The sequence below is a fragment of the Phyllobates terribilis genome, unplaced genomic scaffold (genome assembly GCF_046119375.1).
Source record: "Phyllobates terribilis strain yellow unplaced genomic scaffold, ASM4611937v1 Scaffold_34__1_contigs__length_13252353, whole genome shotgun sequence".
Lineage (NCBI taxonomy): Eukaryota > Metazoa > Chordata > Amphibia > Anura > Dendrobatidae > Phyllobates > Phyllobates terribilis.
In genome coordinates this window covers 3,333,523-3,359,641 of record NW_027362794.1, presented here as the reverse complement: position 1 = coordinate 3,359,641, position 26,119 = coordinate 3,333,523, and the positions used below count along the sequence as shown (strand labels likewise).

At 45.3% G+C, this 26,119-nt stretch overlaps 20 non-coding genes across 20 annotated transcripts; all 20 read right to left on the bottom strand.

Moving 5' to 3' along the window:
• Positions 1-222: 222 nt before the first annotated feature.
• Positions 223-413, bottom strand: LOC141182295 (U2 spliceosomal RNA). Its single transcript, XR_012257675.1, has one exon. It is a non-coding gene; the product is annotated as a U2 spliceosomal RNA (small nuclear RNA).
• Positions 414-1,529: 1,116 nt separating this feature from the next.
• LOC141182436 (U2 spliceosomal RNA) lies at positions 1,530-1,720 on the bottom strand. Its single transcript, XR_012257803.1, has one exon. It is a non-coding gene; the product is annotated as a U2 spliceosomal RNA (small nuclear RNA).
• Positions 1,721-2,836: 1,116 nt separating this feature from the next.
• LOC141182435 (U2 spliceosomal RNA) lies at positions 2,837-3,027 on the bottom strand. Its single transcript, XR_012257802.1, has one exon. It is a non-coding gene; the product is annotated as a U2 spliceosomal RNA (small nuclear RNA).
• Positions 3,028-4,146: 1,119 nt separating this feature from the next.
• LOC141182434 (U2 spliceosomal RNA) lies at positions 4,147-4,337 on the bottom strand. Its single transcript, XR_012257801.1, has one exon. It is a non-coding gene; the product is annotated as a U2 spliceosomal RNA (small nuclear RNA).
• Positions 4,338-5,453: 1,116 nt separating this feature from the next.
• On the bottom strand, positions 5,454-5,644 carry LOC141182433 (U2 spliceosomal RNA). The gene has a single exon (XR_012257800.1). It is a non-coding gene; the product is annotated as a U2 spliceosomal RNA (small nuclear RNA).
• A 1,113-nt stretch (positions 5,645-6,757) lies between these two features.
• Positions 6,758-6,948, bottom strand: LOC141181428 (U2 spliceosomal RNA). The gene has a single exon (XR_012257006.1). It is a non-coding gene; the product is annotated as a U2 spliceosomal RNA (small nuclear RNA).
• A 1,116-nt stretch (positions 6,949-8,064) lies between these two features.
• LOC141182432 (U2 spliceosomal RNA) lies at positions 8,065-8,255 on the bottom strand. The gene has a single exon (XR_012257799.1). It is a non-coding gene; the product is annotated as a U2 spliceosomal RNA (small nuclear RNA).
• A 1,117-nt stretch (positions 8,256-9,372) lies between these two features.
• Positions 9,373-9,563, bottom strand: LOC141182431 (U2 spliceosomal RNA). Its single transcript, XR_012257798.1, has one exon. It is a non-coding gene; the product is annotated as a U2 spliceosomal RNA (small nuclear RNA).
• Positions 9,564-10,676: 1,113 nt separating this feature from the next.
• LOC141181427 (U2 spliceosomal RNA) lies at positions 10,677-10,867 on the bottom strand. The gene has a single exon (XR_012257005.1). It is a non-coding gene; the product is annotated as a U2 spliceosomal RNA (small nuclear RNA).
• A 1,115-nt stretch (positions 10,868-11,982) lies between these two features.
• Positions 11,983-12,173, bottom strand: LOC141181849 (U2 spliceosomal RNA). Its single transcript, XR_012257388.1, has one exon. It is a non-coding gene; the product is annotated as a U2 spliceosomal RNA (small nuclear RNA).
• Positions 12,174-13,294: 1,121 nt separating this feature from the next.
• Positions 13,295-13,485, bottom strand: LOC141182429 (U2 spliceosomal RNA). Its single transcript, XR_012257796.1, has one exon. It is a non-coding gene; the product is annotated as a U2 spliceosomal RNA (small nuclear RNA).
• Positions 13,486-14,604: 1,119 nt separating this feature from the next.
• Positions 14,605-14,795, bottom strand: LOC141182428 (U2 spliceosomal RNA). Its single transcript, XR_012257795.1, has one exon. It is a non-coding gene; the product is annotated as a U2 spliceosomal RNA (small nuclear RNA).
• Positions 14,796-15,914: 1,119 nt separating this feature from the next.
• LOC141181443 (U2 spliceosomal RNA) lies at positions 15,915-16,105 on the bottom strand. The gene has a single exon (XR_012257019.1). It is a non-coding gene; the product is annotated as a U2 spliceosomal RNA (small nuclear RNA).
• Positions 16,106-17,224: 1,119 nt separating this feature from the next.
• On the bottom strand, positions 17,225-17,415 carry LOC141181782 (U2 spliceosomal RNA). The gene has a single exon (XR_012257327.1). It is a non-coding gene; the product is annotated as a U2 spliceosomal RNA (small nuclear RNA).
• A 1,112-nt stretch (positions 17,416-18,527) lies between these two features.
• LOC141182427 (U2 spliceosomal RNA) lies at positions 18,528-18,718 on the bottom strand. The gene has a single exon (XR_012257794.1). It is a non-coding gene; the product is annotated as a U2 spliceosomal RNA (small nuclear RNA).
• Positions 18,719-19,838: 1,120 nt separating this feature from the next.
• On the bottom strand, positions 19,839-20,029 carry LOC141181825 (U2 spliceosomal RNA). The gene has a single exon (XR_012257366.1). It is a non-coding gene; the product is annotated as a U2 spliceosomal RNA (small nuclear RNA).
• Positions 20,030-21,148: 1,119 nt separating this feature from the next.
• Positions 21,149-21,339, bottom strand: LOC141182425 (U2 spliceosomal RNA). The gene has a single exon (XR_012257793.1). It is a non-coding gene; the product is annotated as a U2 spliceosomal RNA (small nuclear RNA).
• A 1,118-nt stretch (positions 21,340-22,457) lies between these two features.
• LOC141182424 (U2 spliceosomal RNA) lies at positions 22,458-22,648 on the bottom strand. The gene has a single exon (XR_012257792.1). It is a non-coding gene; the product is annotated as a U2 spliceosomal RNA (small nuclear RNA).
• A 1,118-nt stretch (positions 22,649-23,766) lies between these two features.
• Positions 23,767-23,957, bottom strand: LOC141182423 (U2 spliceosomal RNA). The gene has a single exon (XR_012257791.1). It is a non-coding gene; the product is annotated as a U2 spliceosomal RNA (small nuclear RNA).
• A 1,118-nt stretch (positions 23,958-25,075) lies between these two features.
• Positions 25,076-25,266, bottom strand: LOC141182422 (U2 spliceosomal RNA). Its single transcript, XR_012257790.1, has one exon. It is a non-coding gene; the product is annotated as a U2 spliceosomal RNA (small nuclear RNA).
• Positions 25,267-26,119: the final 853 nt, after the last annotated feature.

Sequence of the window (26,119 nt, the reverse complement as noted above, 5' to 3'; positions counted from 1 at the left end):
AGATAGATAGCATTGCATTACATTACATGGCAATGCAATGCACAGTTGCTGAAGTTGAACCAAAATGAGCTTGTCATCTGGCTTCTGCAACTTTTAACATGAAAAATCCAATGAGGAGAAGAAAAGCAAAGCCAAAGAGTCCATCCCAAAATCCGACAAACAAGCCAAATGAACAAAAAGCATTGAATTCAATTCTTTCTGATTTTAGAAACTGCATTAAAGAAGGGGTGCACCGGTCCTGGAGATACTGCAATACCAGGTCAATGCGTGGAGTGGACAGAGCAAGCTCTTTTTCCATCTCCTTGTTCTAAAAATCCATTTAATATATGGTCCCCAGATAGGGGACGTATCAGATATTAAACTGATAAGAACAGATACTACACTTGATCTTAGCCAAAAGGCCGAGAAGCGATAACCAGAATTGGTTTCCGACTACGGTGCCACCCAAGGATTCTGAAAAGTCCATTTGTGGAGATGGCCACCTGGACTCCCGTTAAGAAGACATGCTGTCAACCTCTAGATCCCTCACATGCCTGCACTTTTCGGCTTGCTGCTGCTGCAATCCACGCGTTTTAGATCTGCATAACTCCACCTCTTTTAGCACAGTACCCTCAACCCCCGGCTGTTCCCACCCGCCTCAACACCGTTGGAAGGGAGGAGAACCAATTAAGGCGGGGGGGGGGGTGGAACGAGCAGCTGTCTACCCTTAGCAGGAGGGTTGCTGATTAATTACCTCTCCTGCTGCTGCTGCTGCTGGCTGTCCAGCAGCAGACTGAAGGTGGCTGCTGCTGTGCGCAGGTATATAAAGGCTCAGAGCCTATTATGACACGCGCAGCCAGCGTTCCATTGCCACATTCCGTCTACTGCAGGCGGGATACCTGGATGGCTGAATGTCACTGAGAAGCTCACAGAGACCGCCATAAGCAACAGTTTAAAAGAATGCCACAGACTAATCAACCAAACTTTTTGGGTTGGTTTCTCTTTTATAGTCTGCAGGCGTTAAATGAAAGAAGTCAGTGTTCCAGCAGAGGGAGACAACGTTTCAGAAAAGGCATTGTAGCAAACCAAAAAAGAAATTTTAAGCGCAGCAGAGTAACCAGCTCACATACCTGTTAGCTCAGGTGAGTTTAAAAGGCTGCTGTTGATAACAAGGGCATTTGCTAAATAGATGGTGTGTGTGCAACAATATACTGAAAGGTCAATTATATTGTGCAGCTTATCTCACCACCTGTAGTTATTTAGGTGAAAGCTCCAAAATGCTTGCCTAATATGTCTGTTTATCCAAAAGGAAGTATAGAGGGAGAGCTAGATAGATAGCATTGCATTACATTACATGGCAATGCAATGCACAGTTGCTGAAGTTGAACCAAAATGAGCTTGTCATCTGGCTTCTGCAACTTTTAACATGAAAAATCAAATGAGGAGAAGAAAAGCAAAGCCAAAGAGTCCATCCCAAAATCCGACAAACAAGCCAAATGAACAAAAAGCATTGAATTCAATTCTTTCTGATTTTAGAAACTGCATTAAAGAAGGGGTGCACCGGTCCTGGAGATACTGCAATACCAGGTCAATGCGTGGAGTGGACAGAGCAAGCTCTTTTTCCATCTCCCTGTTCTAAAAATCCATTTAATATATGGTCCCCAGATAGGGGACGTATCAGATATTAAACTGATAAGAACAGATACTACACTTGATCTTAGCCAAAAGGCCGAGAAGCGATAACCAGAATTGGTTTCCGACTACGGTGCCACCCAAGGATTCTGAAAAGTCCATTTGTGGAGATGGCCACCTGGACTCCCGTTAAGAAGACATGCTGTCAACCTCTAGATCCCTCACATGCCTGCACTTTTCGGCTTGCTGCTGCTGCAATCCACGCGTTTTAGATCTGCATAACTCCACCTCTTTTAGCACAGTACCCTCAACCCCCGGCTGTTCCCACCCGCCTCAACACCGTTGGAAGGGAGGAGAACCAATTAAGGCGGGGGGGGGGGTGGAACGAGCAGCTGTCTACCCTTAGCAGGAGGGTTGCTGATTAATTACCTCTCCTGCTGCTGCTGCTGCTGGCTGTCCAGCAGCAGACTGAAGGTGGCTGCTGCTGTGCGCAGGTATATAAAGGCTCAGAGCCTATTATGACACGCGCAGCCAGCGTTCCATTGCCACATTCCGTCTACTGCAGGCGGGATACCTGGATGGCTGAATGTCACTGAGAAGCTCACAGAGACCGCCATAAGCAACAGTTTAAAAGAATGCCACAGACTAATCAACCAAACTTTTTGGGTTGGTTTCTCTTTTATAGTCTGCAGGCGTTAAATGAAAGAAGTCAGTGTTCCAGCAGAGGGAGACAACGTTTCAGAAAAGGCATTGTAGCAAACCAAAAAAGAAATTTTAAGCGCAGCAGAGTAACCAGCTCACATACCTGTTAGCTCAGGTGAGTTTAAAAGGCTGCTGTTGATAACAAGGGCATTTGCTAAATAGATGGTGTGTGTGCAACAATATACTGAAAGGTCAATTATATTGTGCAGCTTATCTCACCACCTGTAGTTATTTAGGTGAAAGCTCCAAAATGCTTGCCTAATATGTCTGTTTATCCAAAAGGAAGTATAGAGGGAGAGCTAGATAGATAGCATTGCATTACATTACATGGCAATGCAATGCACAGTTGCTGAAGTTGAACCAAAATGAGCTTGTCATCTGGCTTCTGCAACTTTTAACATGAAAAATCAAATGAGGAGAAGAAAAGCAAAGCCAAAGAGTCCATCCCAAAATCCGACAAACAAGCCAAATGAACAAAAAGCATTGAATTCAATTCTTTCTGATTTTAGAAACTGCATTAAAGAAGGGGTGCACCGGTCCTGGAGATACTGCAATACCAGGTCAATGCGTGGAGTGGACAGAGCAAGCTCTTTTTCCATCTCCCTGTTCTAAAAATCCATTTAATATATGGTCCCCAGATAGGGGACGTATCAGATATTAAACTGATAAGAACAGATACTACACTTGATCTTAGCCAAAAGGCCGAGAAGCGATAACCAGAATTGGTTTCCGACTACGGTGCCACCCAAGGATTCTGAAAAGTCCATTTGTGGAGATGGCCACCTGGACTCCCGTTAAGAAGACATGCTGTCAACCTCTAGATCCCTCACATGCCTGCACTTTTCGGCTTGCTGCTGCTGCAATCCACGCGTTTTAGATCTGCATAACTCCACCTCTTTTAGCACAGTACCCTCAACCCCCGGCTGTTCCCACCCGCCTCAACACCGTTGGAAGGGAGGAGAACCAATTAAGGCGGGGGGGGGGGTGGAACGAGCAGCTGTCTACCCTTAGCAGGAGGGTTGCTGATTAATTACCTCTCCTGCTGCTGCTGCTGCTGCTGGCTGTCCAGCAGCAGACTGAAGGTGGCTGCTGCTGTGCGCAGGTATATAAAGGCTCAGAGCCTATTATGACACGCGCAGCCAGTGTTCCATTGCCACATTCCGTCTACTGCAGGCGGGATACCTGGATGGCTGAATGTCACTGAGAAGCTCACAGAGACCGCCATAAGCAACAGTTTAAAAGAATGCCACAGACTAATCAACCAAACTTTTTGGGTTGGTTTCTCTTTTATAGTCTGCAGGCGTTAAATGAAAGAAGTCAGTGTTCCAGCAGAGGGAGACAACGTTTCAGAAAAGGCATTGTAGCAAACCAAAAAAGAAATTTTAAGCGCAGCAGAGTAACCAGCTCACATACCTGTTAGCTCAGGTGAGTTTAAAAGGCTGCTGTTGATAACAAGGGCATTTGCTAAATAGATGGTGTGTGTGCAACAATATACTGAAAGGTCAATTATATTGTGCAGCTTATCTCACCACCTGTAGTTATTTAGGTGAAAGCTCCAAAATGCTTGCCTAATATGTCTGTTTATCCAAAAGGAAGTATAGAGGGAGAGCTAGATAGATAGCATTGCATTACATTACATGGCAATGCAATGCACAGTTGCTGAAGTTGAACCAAAATGAGCTTGTCATCTGGCTTCTGCAACTTTTAACATGAAAAATCAAATGAGGAGAAGAAAAGCAAAGCCAAAGAGTCCATCCCAAAATCCGACAAACAAGCCAAATGAACAAAAAGCATTGAATTCAATTCTTTCTGATTTTAGAAACTGCATTAAAGAAGGGGTGCACCGGTCCTGGAGATACTGCAATACCAGGTCAATGCGTGGAGTGGACAGAGCAAGCTCTTTTTCCATCTCCCTGTTCTAAAAATCCATTTAATATATGGTCCCCAGATAGGGGACGTATCAGATATTAAACTGATAAGAACAGATACTACACTTGATCTTAGCCAAAAGGCCGAGAAGCGATAACCAGAATTGGTTTCCGACTACGGTGCCACCCAAGGATTCTGAAAAGTCCATTTGTGGAGATGGCCACCTGGACTCCCGTTAAGAAGACATGCTGTCAACCTCTAGATCCCTCACATGCCTGCACTTTTCGGCTTGCTGCTGCTGCAATCCACGCGTTTTAGATCTGCATAACTCCACCTCTTTTAGCACAGTACCCTCAACCCCCGGCTGTTCCCACCCGCCTCAACACCGTTGGAAGGGAGGAGAACCAATTAAGGCGGGGGGGGGGGTGGAACGAGCAGCTGTCTACCCTTAGCAGGAGGGTTGCTGATTAATTACCTCTCCTGCTGCTGCTGCTGCTGGCTGTCCAGCAGCAGACTGAAGGTGGCTGCTGCTGTGCGCAGGTATATAAAGGCTCAGAGCCTATTATGACACGCGCAGCCAGTGTTCCATTGCCACATTCCGTCTACTGCAGGCGGGATACCTGGATGGCTGAATGTCACTGAGAAGCTCACAGAGACCGCCATAAGCAACAGTTTAAAAGAATGCCACAGACTAATCAACCAAACTTTTTGGGTTGGTTTCTCTTTTATAGTCTGCAGGCGTTAAATGAAAGAAGTCAGTGTTCCAGCAGAGGGAGACAACGTTTCAGAAAAGGCATTGTAGCAAACCAAAAAAGAAATTTTAAGCGCAGCAGAGTAACCAGCTCACATACCTGTTAGCTCAGGTGAGTTTAAAAGGCTGCTGTTGATAACAAGGGCATTTGCTAAATAGATGGTGTGTGTGCAACAATATACTGAAAGGTCAATTATATTGTGCAGCTTATCTCACCACCTGTAGTTATTTAGGTGAAAGCTCCAAAATGCTTGCCTAATATGTCTGTTTATCCAAAAGGAAGTATAGAGGGAGAGCTAGATAGATAGCATTGCATTACATTACATGGCAATGCAATGCACAGTTGCTGAAGTTGAACCAAAATGAGCTTGTCATCTGGCTTCTGCAACTTTTAACATGAAAAATCAAATGAGGAGAAGAAAAGCAAAGCCAAAGAGTCCATCCCAAAATCCGACAAACAAGCCAAATGAACAAAAAGCATTGAATTCAATTCTTTCTGATTTTAGAAACTGCATTAAAGAAGGGGTGCACCGGTCCTGGAGATACTGCAATACCAGGTCAATGCGTGGAGTGGACAGAGCAAGCTCTTTTTCCATCTCCCTGTTCTAAAAATCCATTTAATATATGGTCCCCAGATAGGGGACGTATCAGATATTAAACTGATAAGAACAGATACTACACTTGATCTTAGCCAAAAGGCCGAGAAGCGATAACCAGAATTGGTTTCCGACTACGGTGCCACCCAAGGATTCTGAAAAGTCCATTTGTGGAGATGGCCACCTGGACTCCCGTTAAGAAGACATGCTGTCAACCTCTAGATCCCTCACATGCCTGCACTTTTCGGCTTGCTGCTGCTGCAATCCACGCGTTTTAGATCTGCATAACTCCACCTCTTTTAGCACAGTACCCTCAACCCCCGGCTGTTCCCACCCGCCTCAACACCGTTGGAAGGGAGGAGAACCAATTAAGGCGGGGGGGGTGGAACGAGCAGCTGTCTACCCTTAGCAGGAGGGTTGCTGATTAATTACCTCTCCTGCTGCTGCTGCTGCTGGCTGTCCAGCAGCAGACTGAAGGTGGCTGCTGCTGTGCGCAGGTATATAAAGGCTCAGAGCCTATTATGACACGCGCAGCCAGCGTTCCATTGCCACATTCCGTCTACTGCAGGCGGGATACCTGGATGGCTGAATGTCACTGAGAAGCTCACAGAGACCGCCATAAGCAACAGTTTAAAAGAATGCCACAGACTAATCAACCAAACTTTTTGGGTTGGTTTCTCTTTTATAGTCTGCAGGCATTAAATGAAAGAAGTCAGTGTTCCAGCAGAGGGAGACAACGTTTCAGAAAAGGCATTGTAGCAAACCAAAAAAGAAATTTTAAGCGCAGCAGAGTAACCAGCTCACATACCTGTTAGCTCAGGTGAGTTTAAAAGGCTGCTGTTGATAACAAGGGCATTTGCTAAATAGATGGTGTGTGTGCAACAATATACTGAAAGGTCAATTATATTGTGCAGCTTATCTCACCACCTGTAGTTATTTAGGTGAAAGCTCCAAAATGCTTGCCTAATATGTCTGTTTATCCAAAAGGAAGTATAGAGGGAGAGCTAGATAGATAGCATTGCATTACATTACATGGCAATGCAATGCACAGTTGCTGAAGTTGAACCAAAATGAGCTTGTCATCTGGCTTCTGCAACTTTTAACATGAAAAATCCAATGAGGAGAAGAAAAGCAAAGCCAAAGAGTCCATCCCAAAATCCGACAAACAAGCCAAATGAACAAAAAGCATTGAATTCAATTCTTTCTGATTTTAGAAACTGCATTAAAGAAGGGGTGCACCGGTCCTGGAGATACTGCAATACCAGGACAATGCGTGGAGTGGACAGAGCAAGCTCTTTTTCCATCTCCCTGTTCTAAAAATCCATTTAATATATGGTCCCCAGATAGGGGACGTATCAGATATTAAACTGATAAGAACAGATACTACACTTGATCTTAGCCAAAAGGCCGAGAAGCGATAACCAGAATTGGTTTCCGACTACGGTGCCACCCAAGGATTCTGAAAAGTCCATTTGTGGAGATGGCCACCTGGACTCCCATTAAGAAGACAAGCTGTCAACCTCTAGATCCCTCACATGCCTGCACTTTTCGGCTTGCTGCTGCTGCAATCCACGCGTTTTAGATCTGCATAACTCCACCTCTTTTAGCACAGTACCCTCAACCCCCGGCTGTTCCCACCCGCCTCAACACCGTTGGAAGGGAGGAGAACCAATTAAGGCGGGGGGGGGGGGGGTGGAACGAGCAGCTGTCTACCCTTAGCAGGAGGGTTGCTGATTAATTACCTCTCCTGCTGCTGCTGCTGGCTGTCCAGCAGCAGACTGAAGGTGGCTGCTGCTGTGCGCAGGTATATAAAGGCTCAGAGCCTATTATGACACGCGCAGCCAGCGTTCCATTGCCACATTCCGTCTACTGCAGGCGGGATACCTGGATGGCTGAATGTCACTGAGAAGCTCACAGAGACCGCCATAAGCAACAGTTTAAAAGAATGCCACAGACTAATCAACCAAACTTTTTGGGTTGGTTTCTCTTTTATAGTCTGCAGGCATTAAATGAAAGAAGTCAGTGTTCCAGCAGAGGGAGACAACGTTTCAGAAAAGGCATTGTAGCAAACCAAAAAAGAAATTTTAAGCGCAGCAGAGTAACCAGCTCACATACCTGTTAGCTCAGGTGAGTTTAAAAGGCTGCTGTTGATAACAAGGGCATTTGCTAAATAGATGGTGTGTGTGCAACAATATACTGAAAGGTCAATTATATTGTGCAGCTTATCTCACCACCTGTAGTTATTTAGGTGAAAGCTCCAAAATGCTTGCCTAATATGTCTGTTTATCCAAAAGGAAGTATAGAGGGAGAGCTAGATAGATAGCATTGCATTACATTACATGGCAATGCAATGCACAGTTGCTGAAGTTGAACCAAAATGAGCTTGTCATCTGGCTTCTGCAACTTTTAACATGAAAAATCCAATGAGGAGAAGAAAAGCAAAGCCAAAGAGTCCATCCCAAAATCCGACAAACAAGCCAAATGAACAAAAAGCATTGAATTCAATTCTTTCTGATTTTAGAAACTGCATTAAAGAAGGGGTGCACCGGTCCTGGAGATACTGCAATACCAGGTCAATGCGTGGAGTGGACAGAGCAAGCTCTTTTTCCATCTCCCTGTTCTAAAAATCCATTTAATATATGGTCCCCAGATAGGGGACGTATCAGATATTAAACTGATAAGAACAGATACTACACTTGATCTTAGCCAAAAGGCCGAGAAGCGATAACCAGAATTGGTTTCCGACTACGGTGCCACCCAAGGATTCTGAAAAGTCCATTTGTGGAGATGGCCACCTGGACTCCCGTTAAGAAGACATGCTGTCAACCTCTAGATCCCTCACATGCCTGCACTTTTCGGCTTGCTGCTGCTGCAATCCACGCGTTTTAGATCTGCATAACTCCACCTCTTTTAGCACAGTACCCTCAACCCCCGGCTGTTCCCACCCGCCTCAACACCGTTGGAAGGGAGGAGAACCAATTAAGGCGGGGGGGGGGGGTGGAACGAGCAGCTGTCTACCCTTAGCAGGAGGGTTGCTGATTAATTACCTCTCCTGCTGCTGCTGCTGCTGGCTGTCCAGCAGCAGACTGAAGGTGGCTGCTGCTGTGCGCAGGTATATAAAGGCTCAGAGCCTATTATGACACGCGCAGCCAGCGTTCCATTGCCACATTCCGTCTACTGCAGGCGGGATACCTGGATGGCTGAATGTCACTGAGAAGCTCACAGAGACCGCCATAAGCAACAGTTTAAAAGAATGCCACAGACTAATCAACCAAACTTTTTGGGTTGGTTTCTCTTTTATAGTCTGCAGGCGTTAAATGAAAGAAGTCAGTGTTCCAGCAGAGGGAGACAACGTTTCAGAAAAGGCATTGTAGCAAACCAAAAAAGAAATTTTAAGCGCAGCAGAGTAACCAGCTCACATACCTGTTAGCTCAGGTGAGTTTAAAAGGCTGCTGTTGATAACAAGGGCATTTGCTAAATAGATGGTGTGTGTGCAACAATATACTGAAAGGTCAATTATATTGTGCAGCTTATCTCACCACCTGTAGTTATTTAGGTGAAAGCTCCAAAATGCTTGCCTAATATGTCTGTTTATCCAAAAGGAAGTATAGAGGGAGAGCTAGATAGATAGCATTGCATTACATTACATGGCAATGCAATGCACAGTTGCTGAAGTTGAACCAAAATGAGCTTGTCATCTGGCTTCTGCAACTTTTAACATGAAAAATCAAATGAGGAGAAGAAAAGCAAAGCCAAAGAGTCCATCCCAAAATCCGACAAACAAGCCAAATGAACAAAAAGCATTGAATTCAATTCTTTCTGATTTTAGAAACTGCATTAAAGAAGGGGTGCACCGGTCCTGGAGATACTGCAATACCAGGTCAATGCGTGGAGTGGACAGAGCAAGCTCTTTTTCCATCTCCCTGTTCTAAAAATCCATTTAATATATGGTCCCCAGATAGGGGACGTATCAGATATTAAACTGATAAGAACAGATACTACACTTGATCTTAGCCAAAAGGCCGAGAAGCGATAACCAGAATTGGTTTCCGACTACGGTGCCACCCAAGGATTCTGAAAAGTCCATTTGTGGAGATGGCCACCTGGACTCCCGTTAAGAAGACATGCTGTCAACCTCTAGATCCCTCACATGCCTGCACTTTTCGGCTTGCTGCTGCTGCAATCCACGCGTTTTAGATCTGCACAACTCCACCTCTTTTAGCACAGTACCCTCAACCCCCGGCTGTTCCCACCCGCCTCAACACCGTTGGAAGGGAGGAGAACCAATTAAGGCGGGGGGGGTGGAACGAGCAGCTGTCTACCCTTAGCAGGAGGGTTGCTGATTAATTACCTCTCCTGCTGCTGCTGCTGCTGGCTGTCCAGCAGCAGACTGAAGGTGGCTGCTGCTGTGCGCAGGTATATAAAGGCTCAGAGCCTATTATGACACGCGCAGCCAGCGTTCCATTGCCACATTCCGTCTACTGCAGGCGGGATACCTGGATGGCTGAATGTCACTGAGAAGCTCACAGAGACCGCCATAAGCAACAGTTTAAAAGAATGCCACAGACTAATCAACCAAACTTTTTGGGTTGGTTTCTCTTTTATAGTCTGCAGGCATTAAATGAAAGAAGTCAGTGTTCCAGCAGAGGGAGACAACGTTTCAGAAAAGGCATTGTAGCAAACCAAAAAAGAAATTTTAAGCGCAGCAGAGTAACCAGCTCACATACCTGTTAGCTCAGGTGAGTTTAAAAGGCTGCTGTTGATAACAAGGGCATTTGCTAAATAGATGGTGTGTGTGCAACAATATACTGAAAGGTCAATTATATTGTGCAGCTTATCTCACCACCTGTAGTTATTTAGGTGAAAGCTCCAAAATGCTTGCCTAATATGTCTGTTTATCCAAAAGGAAGTATAGAGGGAGAGCTAGATAGATAGCATTGCATTACATTACATGGCAATGCAATGCACAGTTGCTGAAGTTGAACCAAAATGAGCTTGTCATCTGGCTTCTGCAACTTTTAACATGAAAAATCCAATGAGGAGAAGAAAAGCAAAGCCAAAGAGTCCATCCCAAAATCCGACAAACAAGCCAAATGAACAAAAAGCATTGAATTCAATTCTTTCTGATTTTAGAAACTGCATTAAAGAAGGGGTGCACCGGTCCTGGAGATACTGCAATACCAGGACAATGCGTGGAGTGGACAGAGCAAGCTCTTTTTCCATCTCCCTGTTCTAAAAATCCATTTAATATATGGTCCCCAGATAGGGGACGTATCAGATATTAAACTGATAAGAACAGATACTACACTTGATCTTAGCCAAAAGGCCGAGAAGCGATAACCAGAATTGGTTTCCGACTACGGTGCCACCCAAGGATTCTGAAAAGTCCATTTGTGGAGATGGCCACCTGGACTCCCATTAAGAAGACAAGCTGTCAACCTCTAGATCCCTCACATGCCTGCACTTTTCGGCTTGCTGCTGCTGCAATCCACGCGTTTTAGATCTGCATAACTCCACCTCTTTTAGCACAGTACCCTCAACCCCCGGCTGTTCCCACCCGCCTCAACACCGTTGGAAGGGAGGAGAACCAATTAAGGCGGGGGGGGGGGGGTGGAACGAGCAGCTGTCTACCCTTAGCAGGAGGGTTGCTGATTAATTACCTCTCCTGCTGCTGCTGCTGGCTGTCCAGCAGCAGACTGAAGGTGGCTGCTGCTGTGCGCAGGTATATAAAGGCTCAGAGCCTATTATGACACGCGCAGCCAGCGTTCCATTGCCACATTCCGTCTACTGCAGGCGGGATACCTGGATGGCTGAATGTCACTGAGAAGCTCACAGAGACCGCCATAAGCAACAGTTTAAAAGAATGCCACAGACTAATCAACCAAACTTTTTGGGTTGGTTTCTCTTTTATAGTCTGCAGGCATTAAATGAAAGAAGTCAGTGTTCCAGCAGAGGGAGACAACGTTTCAGAAAAGGCATTGTAGCAAACCAAAAAAGAAATTTTAAGCGCAGCAGAGTAACCAGCTCACATACCTGTTAGCTCAGGTGAGTTTAAAAGGCTGCTGTTGATAACAAGGGCATTTGCTAAATAGATGGTGTGTGTGCAACAATATACTGAAAGGTCAATTATATTGTGCAGCTTATCTCACCACCTGTAGTTATTTAGGTGAAAGCTCCAAAATGCTTGCCTAATATGTCTGTTTATCCAAAAGGAAGTATAGAGGGAGAGCTAGATAGATAGCATTGCATTACATTACATGGCAATGCAATGCACAGTTGCTGAAGTTGAACCAAAATGAGCTTGTCATCTGGCTTCTGCAACTTTTAACATGAAAAATCCAATGAGGAGAAGAAAAGCAAAGCCAAAGAGTCCATCCCAAAATCCGACAAACAAGCCAAATGAACAAAAAGCATTGAATTCAATTCTTTCTGATTTTAGAAACTGCATTAAAGAAGGGGTGCACCGGTCCTGGAGATACTGCAATACCAGGTCAATGCGTGGAGTGGACAGAGCAAGCTCTTTTTCCATCTCCCTGTTCTAAAAATCCATTTAATATATGGTCCCCAGATAGGGGACGTATCAGATATTAAACTGATAAGAACAGATAAAACACTTGATCTTAGCCAAAAGGCCGAGAAGCGATAACCAGAATTGGTTTCCGACTACGGTGCCACCCAAGGATTCTGAAAAGTCCATTTGTGGAGATGGCCACCTGGACTCCCGTTAAGAAGACATGCTGTCAACCTCTAGATCCCTCACATGCCTGCACTTTCCGGCTTGCTGCTGCTGCAATCCACGCGTTTTAGATCTGCATAACTCCACCTCTTTTAGCACAGTACCCTCAACCCCCGGCTGTTCCCACCCGCCTCAACACCGTTGGAAGGGAGGAGAACCAATTAAGGCGGGGGGGGGGGTGTGGAACGAGCAGCTGTCTACCCTTAGCAGGAGGGTTGCTGATTAATTACCTCTCCTGCTGCTGCTGCTGCTGCTGGCTGTCCAGCAGCAGACTGAAGGTGGCTGCTGCTGTGCGCAGGTATATAAAGGCTCAGAGCCTATTATGACACGCGCAGCCAGCGTTCCATTGCCACATTCCGTCTACTGCAGGCGGGATACCTGGATGGCTGAATGTCACTGAGAAGCTCACAGAGACCGCCATAAGCAACAGTTTAAAAGAATGCCACAGACTAATCAACCAAACTTTTTGGGTTGGTTTCTCTTTTATAGTCTGCAGGCATTAAATGAAAGAAGTCAGTGTTCCAGCAGAGGGAGACAACGTTTCAGAAAAGGCATTGTAGCAAACCAAAAAATAAATTTTAAGCGCAGCAGAGTAACCAGCTCACATACCTGTTAGCTCAGGTGAGTTTAAAAGGCTGCTGTTGATAACAAGGGCATTTGCTAAATAGATGGTGTGTGTGCAACAATATACTGAAAGGTCAATTATATTGTGCAGCTTATCTCACCACCTGTAGTTATTTAGGTGAAAGCTCCAAAATGCTTGCCTAATATGTCTGTTTATCCAAAAGGAAGTATAGAGGGAGAGCTAGATAGATAGCATTGCATTACATTACATGGCAATGCAATGCACAGTTGCTGAAGTTGAACCAAAATGAGCTTGTCATCTGGCTTCTGCAACTTTTAACATGAAAAATCCAATGAGGAGAAGAAAAGCAAAGCCAAAGAGTCCATCCCAAAATCCGACAAACAAGCCAAATGAACAAAAAGCATTGAATTCAATTCTTTCTGATTTTAGAAACTGCATTAAAGAAGGGGTGCACCGGTCCTGGAGATACTGCAATACCAGGTCAATGCGTGGAGTGGACAGAGCAAGCTCTTTTTCCATCTCCCTGTTCTAAAAATCCATTTAATATATGGTCCCCAGATAGGGGACGTATCAGATATTAAACTGATAAGAACAGATACTACACTTGATCTTAGCCAAAAGGCCGAGAAGCGATAACCAGAATTGGTTTCCGACTACGGTGCCACCCAAGGATTCTGAAAAGTCCATTTGTGGAGATGGCCACCTGGACTCCCGTTAAGAAGACATGCTGTCAACCTCTAGATCCCTCACATGCCTGCACTTTTCGGCTTGCTGCTGCTGCAATCCACGCGTTTTAGATCTGCATAACTCCACCTCTTTTAGCACAGTACCCTCAACCCCCGGCTGTTCCCACCCGCCTCAACACCGTTGGAAGGGAGGAGAACCAATTAAGGCGGGGGGGGGGGTGGAACGAGCAGCTGTCTACCCTTAGCAGGAGGGTTGCTGATTAATTACCTCTCCTGCTGCTGCTGCTGCTGCTGGCTGTCCAGCAGCAGACTGAAGGTGGCTGCTGCTGTGCGCAGGTATATAAAGGCTCAGAGCCTATTATGACACGCGCAGCCAGCGTTCCATTGCCACATTCCGTCTACTGCAGGCGGGATACCTGGATGGCTGAATGTCACTGAGAAGCTCACAGAGACCGCCATAAGCAACAGTTTAAAAGAATGCCACAGACTAATCAACCAAACTTTTTGGGTTGGTTTCTCTTTTATAGTCTGCAGGCATTAAATGAAAGAAGTCAGTGTTCCAGCAGAGGGAGACAACGTTTCAGAAAAGGCATTGTAGCAAACCAAAAAAGAAATTTTAAGCGCAGCAGAGTAACCAGCTCACATACCTGTTAGCTCAGGTGAGTTTAAAAGGCTGCTGTTGATAACAAGGGCATTTGCTAAATAGATGGTGTGTGTGCAACAATATACTGAAAGGTCAATTATATTGTGCAGCTTATCTCACCACCTGTAGTTATTTAGGTGAAAGCTCCAAAATGCTTGCCTAATATGTCTGTTTATCCAAAAGGAAGTATAGAGGGAGAGCTAGATAGATAGCATTGCATTACATTACATGGCAATGCAATGCACAGTTGCTGAAGTTGAACCAAAATGAGCTTGTCATCTGGCTTCTGCAACTTTTAACATGAAAAATCCAATGAGGAGAAGAAAAGCAAAGCCAAAGAGTCCATCCCAAAATCCGACAAACAAGCCAAATGAACAAAAAGCATTGAATTCAATTCTTTCTGATTTTAGAAACTGCATTAAAGAAGGGGTGCACCGGTCCTGGAGATACTGCAATACCAGGTCAATGCGTGGAGTGGACAGAGCAAGCTCTTTTTCCATCTCCCTGTTCTAAAAATCCATTTAATATATGGTCCCCAGATAGGGGACGTATCAGATATTAAACTGATAAGAACAGATACTACACTTGATCTTAGCCAAAAGGCCGAGAAGCGATAACCAGAATTGGTTTCCGACTACGGTGCCACCCAAGGATTCTGAAAAGTCCATTTGTGGAGATGGCCACCTGGACTCCCGTTAAGAAGACATGCTGTCAACCTCTAGATCCCTCACATGCCTGCACTTTTCGGCTTGCTGCTGCTGCAATCCACGCGTTTTAGATCTGCATAACTCCACCTCTTTTAGCACAGTACCCTCAACCCCCGGCTGTTCCCACCCGCCTCAACACCGTTGGAAGGGAGGAGAACCAATTAAGGCGGGGGGGGGGGTGGAACGAGCAGCTGTCTACCCTTAGCAGGAGGGTTGCTGATTAATTACCTCTCCTGCTGCTGCTGCTGCTGCTGGCTGTCCAGCAGCAGACTGAAGGTGGCTGCTGCTGTGCGCAGGTATATAAAGGCTCAGAGCCTATTATGACACGCGCAGCCAGCGTTCCATTGCCACATTCCGTCTACTGCAGGCGGGATACCTGGATGGCTGAATGTCACTGAGAAGCTCACAGAGACCGCCATAAGCAACAGTTTAAAAGAATGCCACAGACTAATCAACCAAACTTTTTGGGTTGGTTTCTCTTTTATAGTCTGCAGGCATTAAATGAAAGAAGTCAGTGTTCCAGCAGAGGGAGACAACGTTTCAGAAAAGGCATTGTAGCAAACCAAAAAAGAAATTTTAAGCGCAGCAGAGTAACCAGCTCACATACCTGTTAGCTCAGGTGAGTTTAAAAGGCTGCTGTTGATAACAAGGGCATTTGCTAAATAGATGGTGTGTGTGCAACAATATACTGAAAGGTCAATTATATTGTGCAGCTTATCTCACCACCTGTAGTTATTTAGGTGAAAGCTCCAAAATGCTTGCCTAATATGTCTGTTTATCCAAAAGGAAGTATAGAGGGAGAGCTAGATAGATAGCATTGCATTACATTACATGGCAATGCAATGCACAGTTGCTGAAGTTGAACCAAAATGAGCTTGTCATCTGGCTTCTGCAACTTTTAACATGAAAAATCCAATGAGGAGAAGAAAAGCAAAGCCAAAGAGTCCATCCCAAAATCCGACAAACAAGCCAAATGAACAAAAAGCATTGAATTCAATTCTTTCTGATTTTAGAAACTGCATTAAAGAATGGGTGCACCGGTCCTGGAGATACTGCAATACCAGGTCAATGCGTGGAGTGGACAGAGCAAGCTCTTTTTCCATCTCCCTGTTCTAAAAATCCATTTAATATATGGTCCCCAGATAGGGGACGTATCAGATATTAAACTGATAAGAACAGATACTACACTTGATCTTAGCCAAAAGGCCGAGAAGCGATAACCAGAATTGGTTTCCGACTACGGTGCCACCCAAGGATTCTGAAAAGTCCATTTGTGGAGATGGCCACCTGGACTCCCGTTAAGAAGACATGCTGTCAACCTCTAGATCCCTCACATGCCTGCACTTTTCGGCTTGCTGCTGCTGCAATCCACGCGTTTTAGATCTGCATAACTCCACCTCTTTTAGCACAGTACCCTCAACCCCCGGCTGTTCCCACCCGCCTCAACACCGTTGGAAGGGAGGAGAACCAATTAAGGCGGGGGGGGGGGTGGAACGAGCAGCTGTCTACCCTTAGCAGGAGGGTTGCTGATTAATTACCTCTCCTGCTGCTGCTGCTGCTGCTGGCTGTCCAGCAGCAGACTGAAGGTGGCTGCTGCTGTGCGCAGGTATATAAAGGCTCAGAGCCTATTATGACACGCGCAGCCAGCGTTCCATTGCCACATTCCGTCTACTGCAGGCGGGATACCTGGATGGCTGAATGTCACTGAGAAGCTCACAGAGACCGCCATAAGCAACAGTTTAAAAGAATGCCACAGACTAATCAACCAAACTTTTTGGGTTGGTTTCTCTTTTATAGTCTGCAGGCATTAAATGAAAGAAGTCAGTGTTCCAGCAGAGGGAGACAACGTTTCAGAAAAGGCATTGTAGCAAACCAAAAAAGAAATTTTAAGCGCAGCAGAGTAACCAGCTCACATACCTGTTAGCTCAGGTGAGTTTAAAAGGCTGCTGTTGATAACAAGGGCATTTGCTAAATAGATGGTGTGTGTGCAACAATATACTGAAAGGTCAATTATATTGTGCAGCTTATCTCACCACCTGTAGTTATTTAGGTGAAAGCTCCAAAATGCTTGCCTAATATGTCTGTTTATCCAAAAGGAAGTATAGAGGGAGAGCTAGATAGATAGCATTGCATTACATTACATGGCAATGCAATGCACAGTTGCTGAAGTTGAACCAAAATGAGCTTGTCATCTGGCTTCTGCAACTTTTAACATGAAAAATCCAATGAGGAGAAGAAAAGCAAAGCCAAAGAGTCCATCCCAAAATCCGACAAACAAGCCAAATGAACAAAAAGCATTGAATTCAATTCTTTCTGATTTTAGAAACTGCATTAAAGAAGGGGTGCACCGGTCCTGGAGATACTGCAATACCAGGTCACTGCGTGGAGTGGACAGAGCAAGCTCTTTTTCCATCTCCCTGTTCTAAAAATCCATTTAATATATGGTCCCCAGATAGGGGACGTATCAGATATTAAACTGATAAGAACAGATACTACACTTGATCTTAGCCAAAAGGCCGAGAAGCGATAACCAGAATTGGTTTCCGACTACGGTGCCACCCAAGAATTCTGAAAAGTCCATTTGTGGAGATGGCCACCTGGACTCCTGTTAAGAAGACATGCTGTCAACCTCTAGATCCTTCACATGCCTGCACTTTTCGGCTTGCTGCTGCTGCAATCCACGCGTTTTAGATCTGCATAACTCCACCTCTTTTAGCACAGTACCCTCAACCCCCGGCTGTTCCCACCCGCCTCAACACCGTTGGAAGGGAGGAGAACCAATTAAGGCGGGGGGGGGGTGGAACGAGCAGCTGTCTACCCTTAGCAGGAGGGTTGCTGATTAATTACCTCTCCTGCTGCTGCTGCTGGCTGTCCAGCAGCAGACTGAAGGTGGCTGCTGCTGTGCGCAGGTATATAAAGGCTCAGAGCCTATTATGACACGCGCAGCCAGCGTTCCATTGCCACATTCCGTCTACTGCAGGCGGGATACCTGGATGGCTGAATGTCACTGAGAAGCTCACAGAGACCGCCATAAGCAACAGTTTAACAGAATGCCACAGACTAATCAACCAAACTTTTTGGGTTGGTTTCTCTTTTATAGTCTGCAGGCATTAAATGAAAGAAGTCAGTGTTCCAGCAGAGGGAGACAACGTTTCAGAAAAGGCATTGTAGCAAACCAAAAAAGAAATTTTAAGCGCAGCAGAGTAACCAGCTCACATACCTGTTAGCTCAGGTGAGTTTAAAAGGCTGCTGTTGATAACAAGGGCATTTGCTAAATAGATGGTGTGTGTGCAACAATATACTGAAAGGTCAATTATATTGTGCAGCTTATCTCACCACCTGTAGTTATTTAGGTGAAAGCTCCAAAATGCTTGCCTAATATGTCTGTTTATCCAAAAGGAAGTATAGAGGGAGAGCTAGATAGATAGCATTGCATTACATTACATGGCAATGCAATGCACAGTTGCTGAAGTTGAACCAAAATGAGCTTGTCATCTGGCTTCTGCAACTTTTAACATGAAAAATCCAATGAGGAGAAGAAAAGCAAAGCCAAAGAGTCCATCCCAAAATCCGACAAACAAGCCAAATGAACAAAAAGCATTGAATTCAATTCTTTCTGATTTTAGAAACTGCATTAAAGAAGGGGTGCACCGGTCCTGGAGATACTGCAATACCAGGTCAATGCGTGGAGTGGACAGAGCAAGCTCTTTTTCCATCTCCCTGTTCTAAAAATCCATTTAATATATGGTCCCCAGATAGGGGACGTATCAGATATTAAACTGATAAGAACAGATACTACACTTGATCTTAGCCAAAAGGCCGAGAAGCGATAACCAGAATTGGTTTCCGACTACGGTGCCACCCAAGGATTCTGAAAAGTCCATTTGTGGAGATGGCCACCTGGACTCCCGTTAAGAAGACATGCTGTCAACCTCTAGATCCCTCACATGCCTGCACTTTTCGGCTTGCTGCTGCTGCAATCCACGCGTTTTAGATCTGCATAACTCCACCTCTTTTAGCACAGTACCCTCAACCCCCTGATGTTCCCACCCGCCTCAACACCGTTGGAAGGGAGGAGAACCAATTAAGGCGGGGGGGGGGCGTGGAACGAGCAGCTGTCTACCCTTAGCAGGAGGGTTGCTGATTAATTACCTCTCCTGCTGCTGCTGCTGCTGCTGGCTGTCCAGCAGCAGACTGAAGGTGGCTGCTGCTGTGCGCAGGTATATAAAGGCTCAGAGCCTATTATGACACGCGCAACCAGCGTTCCATTGCCACATTCCGTCTACTGCAGGCGGGATACCTGGATGGCTGAATGTCACTGAGAAGCTCACAGAGACCGCCATAAGCAACAGTTTAAAAGAATGCCACAGACTAATCAACCAAACTTTTTGGGTTGGTTTCTCTTTTATAGCCTGCAGGCATTAAATTAAAGAAGTCAGTGTTCCAGCAGAGGGAGACAACGTTTCAGAAAAGGCATTGTAGCAAACCAAAAAAGAAATTTTAAGCGCAGCAGAGTAACCAGCTCACATACCTGTTAGCTCAGGTGAGTTTAAAAGGCTGCTGTTGATAACAAGGGCATTTGCTAAATAGATGGTGTGTGTGCAACAATATACTGAAAGGTCAATTATATTGTGCAGCTTATCTCACCACCTGTAGTTATTTAGGTGAAAGCTCCAAAATGCTTGCCTAATATGTCTGTTTATCCAAAAGGAAGTATAGAGGGAGAGCTAGATAGATAGCATTGCATTACATTACATGGCAATGCAATGCACAGTTGCTGAAGTTGAACCAAAATGAGCTTGTCATCTGGCTTCTGCAACTTTTAACATGAAAAATCCAATGAGGAGAAGAAAAGCAAAGCCAAAGAGTCCATCCCAAAATCCGACAAACAAGCCAAATGAACAAAAAGCATTGAATTCAATTCTTTCTGATTTTAGAAACTGCATTAAAGAAGGGGTGCACCGGTCCTGGAGATACTGCAATACCAGGTCAATGCGTGGAGTGGACAGAGCAAGCTCTTTTTCCATTTCCCTGTTCTAAAAATCCATTTAATATATGGTCCCCAGATAGGGGACGTATCAGATATTAAACTAATAAGAACAGATACTACACTTGATCTTAGCCAAAAGGCCGAGAAGCGATAACCAGAATTGGTTTCCGACTACGGTGCCACCCAAGGATTCTGAAAAGTCCATTTGTGGAGATGGCCACCTGGACTCCCGTTAAGAAGACATGCTGTCAACCTCTAGATCCCTCACATGCCTGCACTTTTCGGCTTGCTGCTGCTGCAATCCACGCGTTTTAGATCTGCATAACTCCACCTCTTTTAGCACAGTACCCTCAACCCCCGGCTGTTCCCACCCGCCTCAACACCGTTGGAAGGGAGGAGAACCAATTAAGGCGGGGGGGGGGGTGGAACGAGCAGCTGTCTACCCTTAGCAGGAGGGTTGCTGATTAATTACCTCTCCTGCTGCTGCTGCTGCTGCTGGCTGTCCAGCAGCAGACTGAAGGTGGCTGCTGCTGTGCGCAGGTATATAAAGGCTCAGAGCCTATTATGACACGCGCAGCCAGCGTTCCATTGCCACATTCCGTCTACTGCAGGCGGGATACCTGGATGGCTGAATGTCACTGAGAAGCTCACAGAGACCGCCATAAGCAACAGTTTAAAAGAATGCCACAGACTAATCAACCAAACTTTTTGGGTTGGTTTCTCTTTTATAGTCTGCAGGCATTAAATGAAAGAAGTCAGTGTTCCAGCAGAGGGAGACAACGTTTCAGAAAAGGCATTGTAGCAAACCAAAAAAGAAATTTTAAGCGCAGCAGAGTAACTAGCTCACATACCTGTTAGCTCAGGTGAGTTTAAAAGGCTGCTGTTGATAACAAGGGCATTTGCTAAATAGATGGTGTGTGTGCAACAATATACTGAAAGGTCAATTATATTGTGCAGCTTATCTCACCACCTGTAGTTATTTAGGTGAAAGCTCCAAAATGCTTGCCTAATATGTCTGTTTATCCAAAAGGAAGAATAGAGGGAGAGCTAGATAGATAGCATTGCATTACATTACATGGCAATGCAATGCACAGTTGCTGAAGTTGAACCAAAATGAGCTTGTCATCTGGCTTCTGCAACTTTTAACATGAAAAATCCAATGAGGAGAAGAAAAGCAAAGCCAAAGAGTCCATCCCAAAATCCGACAAACAAGCCAAATGAACAAAAAGCATTGAATTCAATTCTTTCTGATTTTAGAAACTGCATTAAAGAAGGGGTGCACCGGTCCTGGAGATACTGCAATACCAGGTCAATGCGTGGAGTGGACAGAGCAAGCTCTTTTTCCATCTCCCTGTTCTAAAAATCCATTTAATATATGGTCCCCAGATAGGGGACGTATCAGATATTAAACTGATAAGAACAGATACTACACTTGATCTTAGCCAAAAGGCCGAGAAGCGATAACCAGAATTGGTTTCCGACTACGGTGCCACCCAAGGATTCTGAAAAGTCCATTTGTGGAGATGGCCACCTGGACTCCCGTTAAGAAGACATGCTGTCAACCTCTAGATCCCTCACATGCCTGCACTTTTCGGCTTGCTGCTGCTGCAATCCACGCGTTTTAGATCTGCATAACTCCACCTCTTTTAGCACAGTACCCTCAACCCCCGGCTGTTCCCACCCGCCTCAACACCGTTGGAAGGGAGGAGAACCAATTAAGGTGGGGGGGGGGTGGAACGAGCAGCTGTCTACCCTTAGCAGGAGGGTTGCTGATTAATTACCTCTCCTGCTGCTGCTGCTGCTGCTGGCTGTCCAGCAGCAGACTGAAGGTGGCTGCTGCTGTGCGCAGGTATATAAAGGCTCAGAGCCTATTATGACACGCGCAGCCAGCGTTCCATTGCCACATTCCGTCTACTGCAGGCGGGATACCTGGATGGCTGAATGTCACTGAGAAGCTCACAGAGACCGCCATAAGCAACAGTTTAAAAGAATGCCACAGACTAATCAACCAAACTTTTTGGGTTGGTTTCTCTTTTATAGTCTGCAGGCATTAAATGAAAGAAGTCAGTGTTCCAGCAGAGGGAGACAACGTTTCAGAAAAGGCATTGTAGCAAACCAAAAAAGAAATTTTAAGCGCAGCAGAGTAACCAGCTCACATACCTGTTAGCTCAGGTGAGTTTAAAAGGCTGCTGTTGATAACAAGGGCATTTGCTAAATAGATGGTGTGTGTGCAACAATATACTGAAAGGTCAATTATATTGTGCAGCTTATCTCACCACCTGTAGTTATTTAGGTGAAAGCTCCAAAATGCTTGCCTAATATGTCTGTTTATCCAAAAGGAAGTATAGAGGGAGAGCTAGATAGATAGCATTGCATTACATTACATGGCAATGCAATGCACAGTTGCTGAAGTTGAACCAAAATGAGCTTGTCATCTGGCTTCTGCAACTTTTAACATGAAAAATCCAATGAGGAGAAGAAAAGCAAAGCCAAAGAGTCCATCCCAAAATCCGACAAACAAGCCAAATGAACAAAAAGCATTGAATTCAATTCTTTCTGATTTTAGAAACTGCATTAAAGAAGGGGTGCACCGGTCCTGGAGATACTGCAATACCAGGTCAATGCGTGGAGTGGACAGAGCAAGCTCTTTTTCCATCTCCCTGTTCTAAAAATCCATTTAATATATGGTCCCCAGATAGGGGACGTATCAGATATTAAACTGATAAGAACAGATACTACACTTGATCTTAGCCAAAAGGCCGAGAAGCGATAACCAGAATTGGTTTCCGACTACGGTGCCACCCAAGGATTCTGAAAAGTCCATTTGTGGAGATGGCCACCTGGACTCCCGTTAAGAAGACATGCTGTCAACCTCTAGATCCCTCACATGCCTGCACTTTTCGGCTTGCTGCTGCTGCAATCCACACGTTTTAGATCTGCATAACTCCACCTCTTTTAGCACAGTACCCTCAACCCCCGGCTGTTCCCACCCGCCTCAACACCGTTGGAAGGGAGGAGAACCAATTAAGGCGGGGGGGGGGTGGAACGAGCAGCTGTCTACCCTTAACAGGAGGGTTGCTGATTAATTACCTCTCCTGCTGCTGCTGCTGCTGCTGGCTGTCCAGCAGCAGACTGAAGGTGGCTGCTGCTGTGCGCAGGTATATAAAGGCTCAGAGCCTATTATGACACGCGCAGCCAGCGTTCCATTGCCACATTCCGTCTACTGCAGGCGGGATACCTGGATGGCTGAATGTCACTGAGAAGCTCACAGAGACCGCCATAAGCAACAGTTTAAAAGAATGCCACAGACTAATCAACCAAACTTTTTGGGTTGGTTTCTCTTTTATAGTCTGCAGGCATTAAATGAAAGAAGTCAGTGTTCCAGCAGAGGGAGACAACGTTTCAGAAAAGGCATTGTAGCAAACCAAAAAAGAAATTTTAAGCGCAGCAGAGGAACCAGCTCACATACCTGTTAGCTCAGGTGAGTTTAAAAGGCTGCTGTTGATAACAAGGGCATTTGCTAAATAGATGGTGTGTGTGCAACAATATACTGAAAGGTCAATTATATTGTGCAGCTTATCTCACCACCTGTAGTTATTTAGGTGAAAGCTCCAAAATGCTTGCCTAATATGTCTGTTTATCCAAAAGGAAGTATAGAGGGAGAGCTAGATAGATAGCATTGCATTACATTACATGGCAATGCAATGCACAGTTGCTGAAGTTGAACCAAAATGAGCTTGTCATCTGGCTTCTGCAACTTTTAACATGAAAAATCCAATGAGGAGAAGAAAAGCAAAGCCAAAGAGTCCATCCCAAAATCCGACAAACAAGCCAAATGAACAAAAAGCATTGAATTCAATTCTTTCTGATTTTAGAAACTGCATTAAAGAAGGGGTGCACCGGTCCTGGAGATACTGCAATACCAGGTCAATGCGTGGAGTGGACAGAGCAAGCTCTTTTTCCATCTCCCTGTTCTAAAAATCCATTTAATATATGGTCCCCAGATAGGGGACGTATCAGATATTAAACTGATAAGAACAGATACTACACTTGATCTTAGCCAAAAGGCCGAGAAGCGATAACCAGAATTGGTTTCCGACTACGGTGCCACCCAAGGATTCTGAAAAGTCCATTTGTGGAGATGGCCACCTGGACTCCCGTTAAGAAGACATGCTGTCAACCTCTAGATCCCTCACATGCCTGCACTTTTCGGCTTGCTGCTGCTGCAATCCACGCGTTTTAGATCTGCATAACTCCACCTCTTTTAGCACAGTACCCTCAACCCCCGGCTGTTCCCACCCGCCTCAACACCGTTGGAAGGGAGGAGAACCAATTAAGGCGGGGGGGGGGTGGAACGAGCAGCTGTCTACCCTTAGCAGGAGGGTTGCTGATTAATTACCTCTCCTGCTGCTGCTGCTGCTGCTGGCTGTCCAGCAGCAGACTGAAGGTGGCTGCTGCTGTGCGCAGGTATATAAAGGCTCAGAGCCTATTATGACACGCGCAGCCAGCGTTCCATTGCCACATTCCGTCTACTGCAGGCGGGATACCTGGATGGCTGAATGTCACTGAGAAGCTCACAGAGACCGCCATAAGCAACAGTTTAAAAGAATGCCACAGACTAATCAACCAAACTTTTTGGGTTGGTTTCTCTTTTATAGTCTGCAGGCATTAAATGAAAGAAGTCAGTGTTCCAGCAGAGGGAGACAACGTTTCAGAAAAGGCATTGTAGCAAACCAAAAAAGAAATTTTAAGCGCAGCAGAGTAACCAGCTCACATACCTGTTAGCTCAGGTGAGTTTAAAAGGCTGCTGTTGATAACAAGGGCATTTGCTAAATAGATGGTGTGTGTGCAACAATATACTGAAAGGTCAATTATATTGTGCAGCTTATCTCACCACCTGTAGTTATTTAGGTGAAAGCTCCAAAATGCTTGCCTAATATGTCTGTTTATCCAAAAGGAAGTATAGAGGGAGAGCTAGATAGATAGCATTGCATTACATTACATGGCAATGCAATGCACAGTTGCTGAAGTTGAACCAAAATGAGCTTGTCATCTGGCTTCTGCAACTTTTAACATGAAAAATCCAATGAGGAGAAGAAAAGCAAAGCCAAAGAGTCCATCCCAAAATCCGACAAACAAGCCAAATGAACAAAAAGCATTGAATTCAATTCTTTCTGATTTTAGAAACTGCATTAAAGAAGGGGTGCACCGGTCCTGGAGATACTGCAATACCAGGTCAATGCGTGGAGTGGACAGAGCAAGCTCTTTTTCCATCTCCCTGTTCTAAAAATCCATTTAATATATGGTCCCCAGATAGGGGACGTATCAGATATTAAACTGATAAGAACAGATACTACACTTGATCTTAGCCAAAAGGCCGAGAAGCGATAACCAGAATTGGTTTCCGACTACGGTGCCACCCAAGGATTCTGAAAAGTCCATTTGTGGAGATGGCCACCTGGACTCCCGTTAAGAAGACATGCTGTCAACCTCTAGATCCCTCACATGCCTGCACTTTTCGGCTTGCTGCTGCTGCAATCCACGCGTTTTAGATCTGCATAACTCCACCTCTTTTAGCACAGTACCCTCAACCCCCGGCTGTTCCCACCCGCCTCAACACCGTTGGAAGGGAGGAGAACCAATTAAGGCGGGGGGGGGGGGGGTGGAACGAGCAGCTGTCTACCCTTAGCAGGAGGGTTGCTGATTAATTACCTCTCCTGCTGCTGCTGCTGCTGCTGCTGGCTGTCCAGCAGCAGACTGAAGGTTGCTGCTGCTGTGCGCAGGTATATAAAGGCTCAGAGCCTATTATGACACGCGCAGCCAGCGTTCCATTGCCACATTCCGTCTACTGCAGGCGGGATACCTGGATGGCTGAATGTCACTGAGAAGCTCACAGAGACCGCCATAAGCAACAGTTTAAAAGAATGCCACAGACTAATCAACCAAACTTTTTGGGTTGGTTTCTCTTTTATAGTCTGCAGGCATTAAATGAAAGAAGTCAGTGTTCCAGCAGAGGGAGACAACGTTTCAGAAAAGGCATTGTAGCAAACCAAATAAGAAATTTTAAGCGCAGCAGAGTAACCAGCTCACATACCTGTTAGCTCAGGTGAGTTTAAAAGGCTGCTGTTGATAACAAGGGCATTTGCTAAATAGATGGTGTGTGTGCAACAATATACTGAAAGGTCAATTATATTGTGCAGCTTATCTCACCACCTGTAGTTATTTAGGTGAAAGCTCCAAAA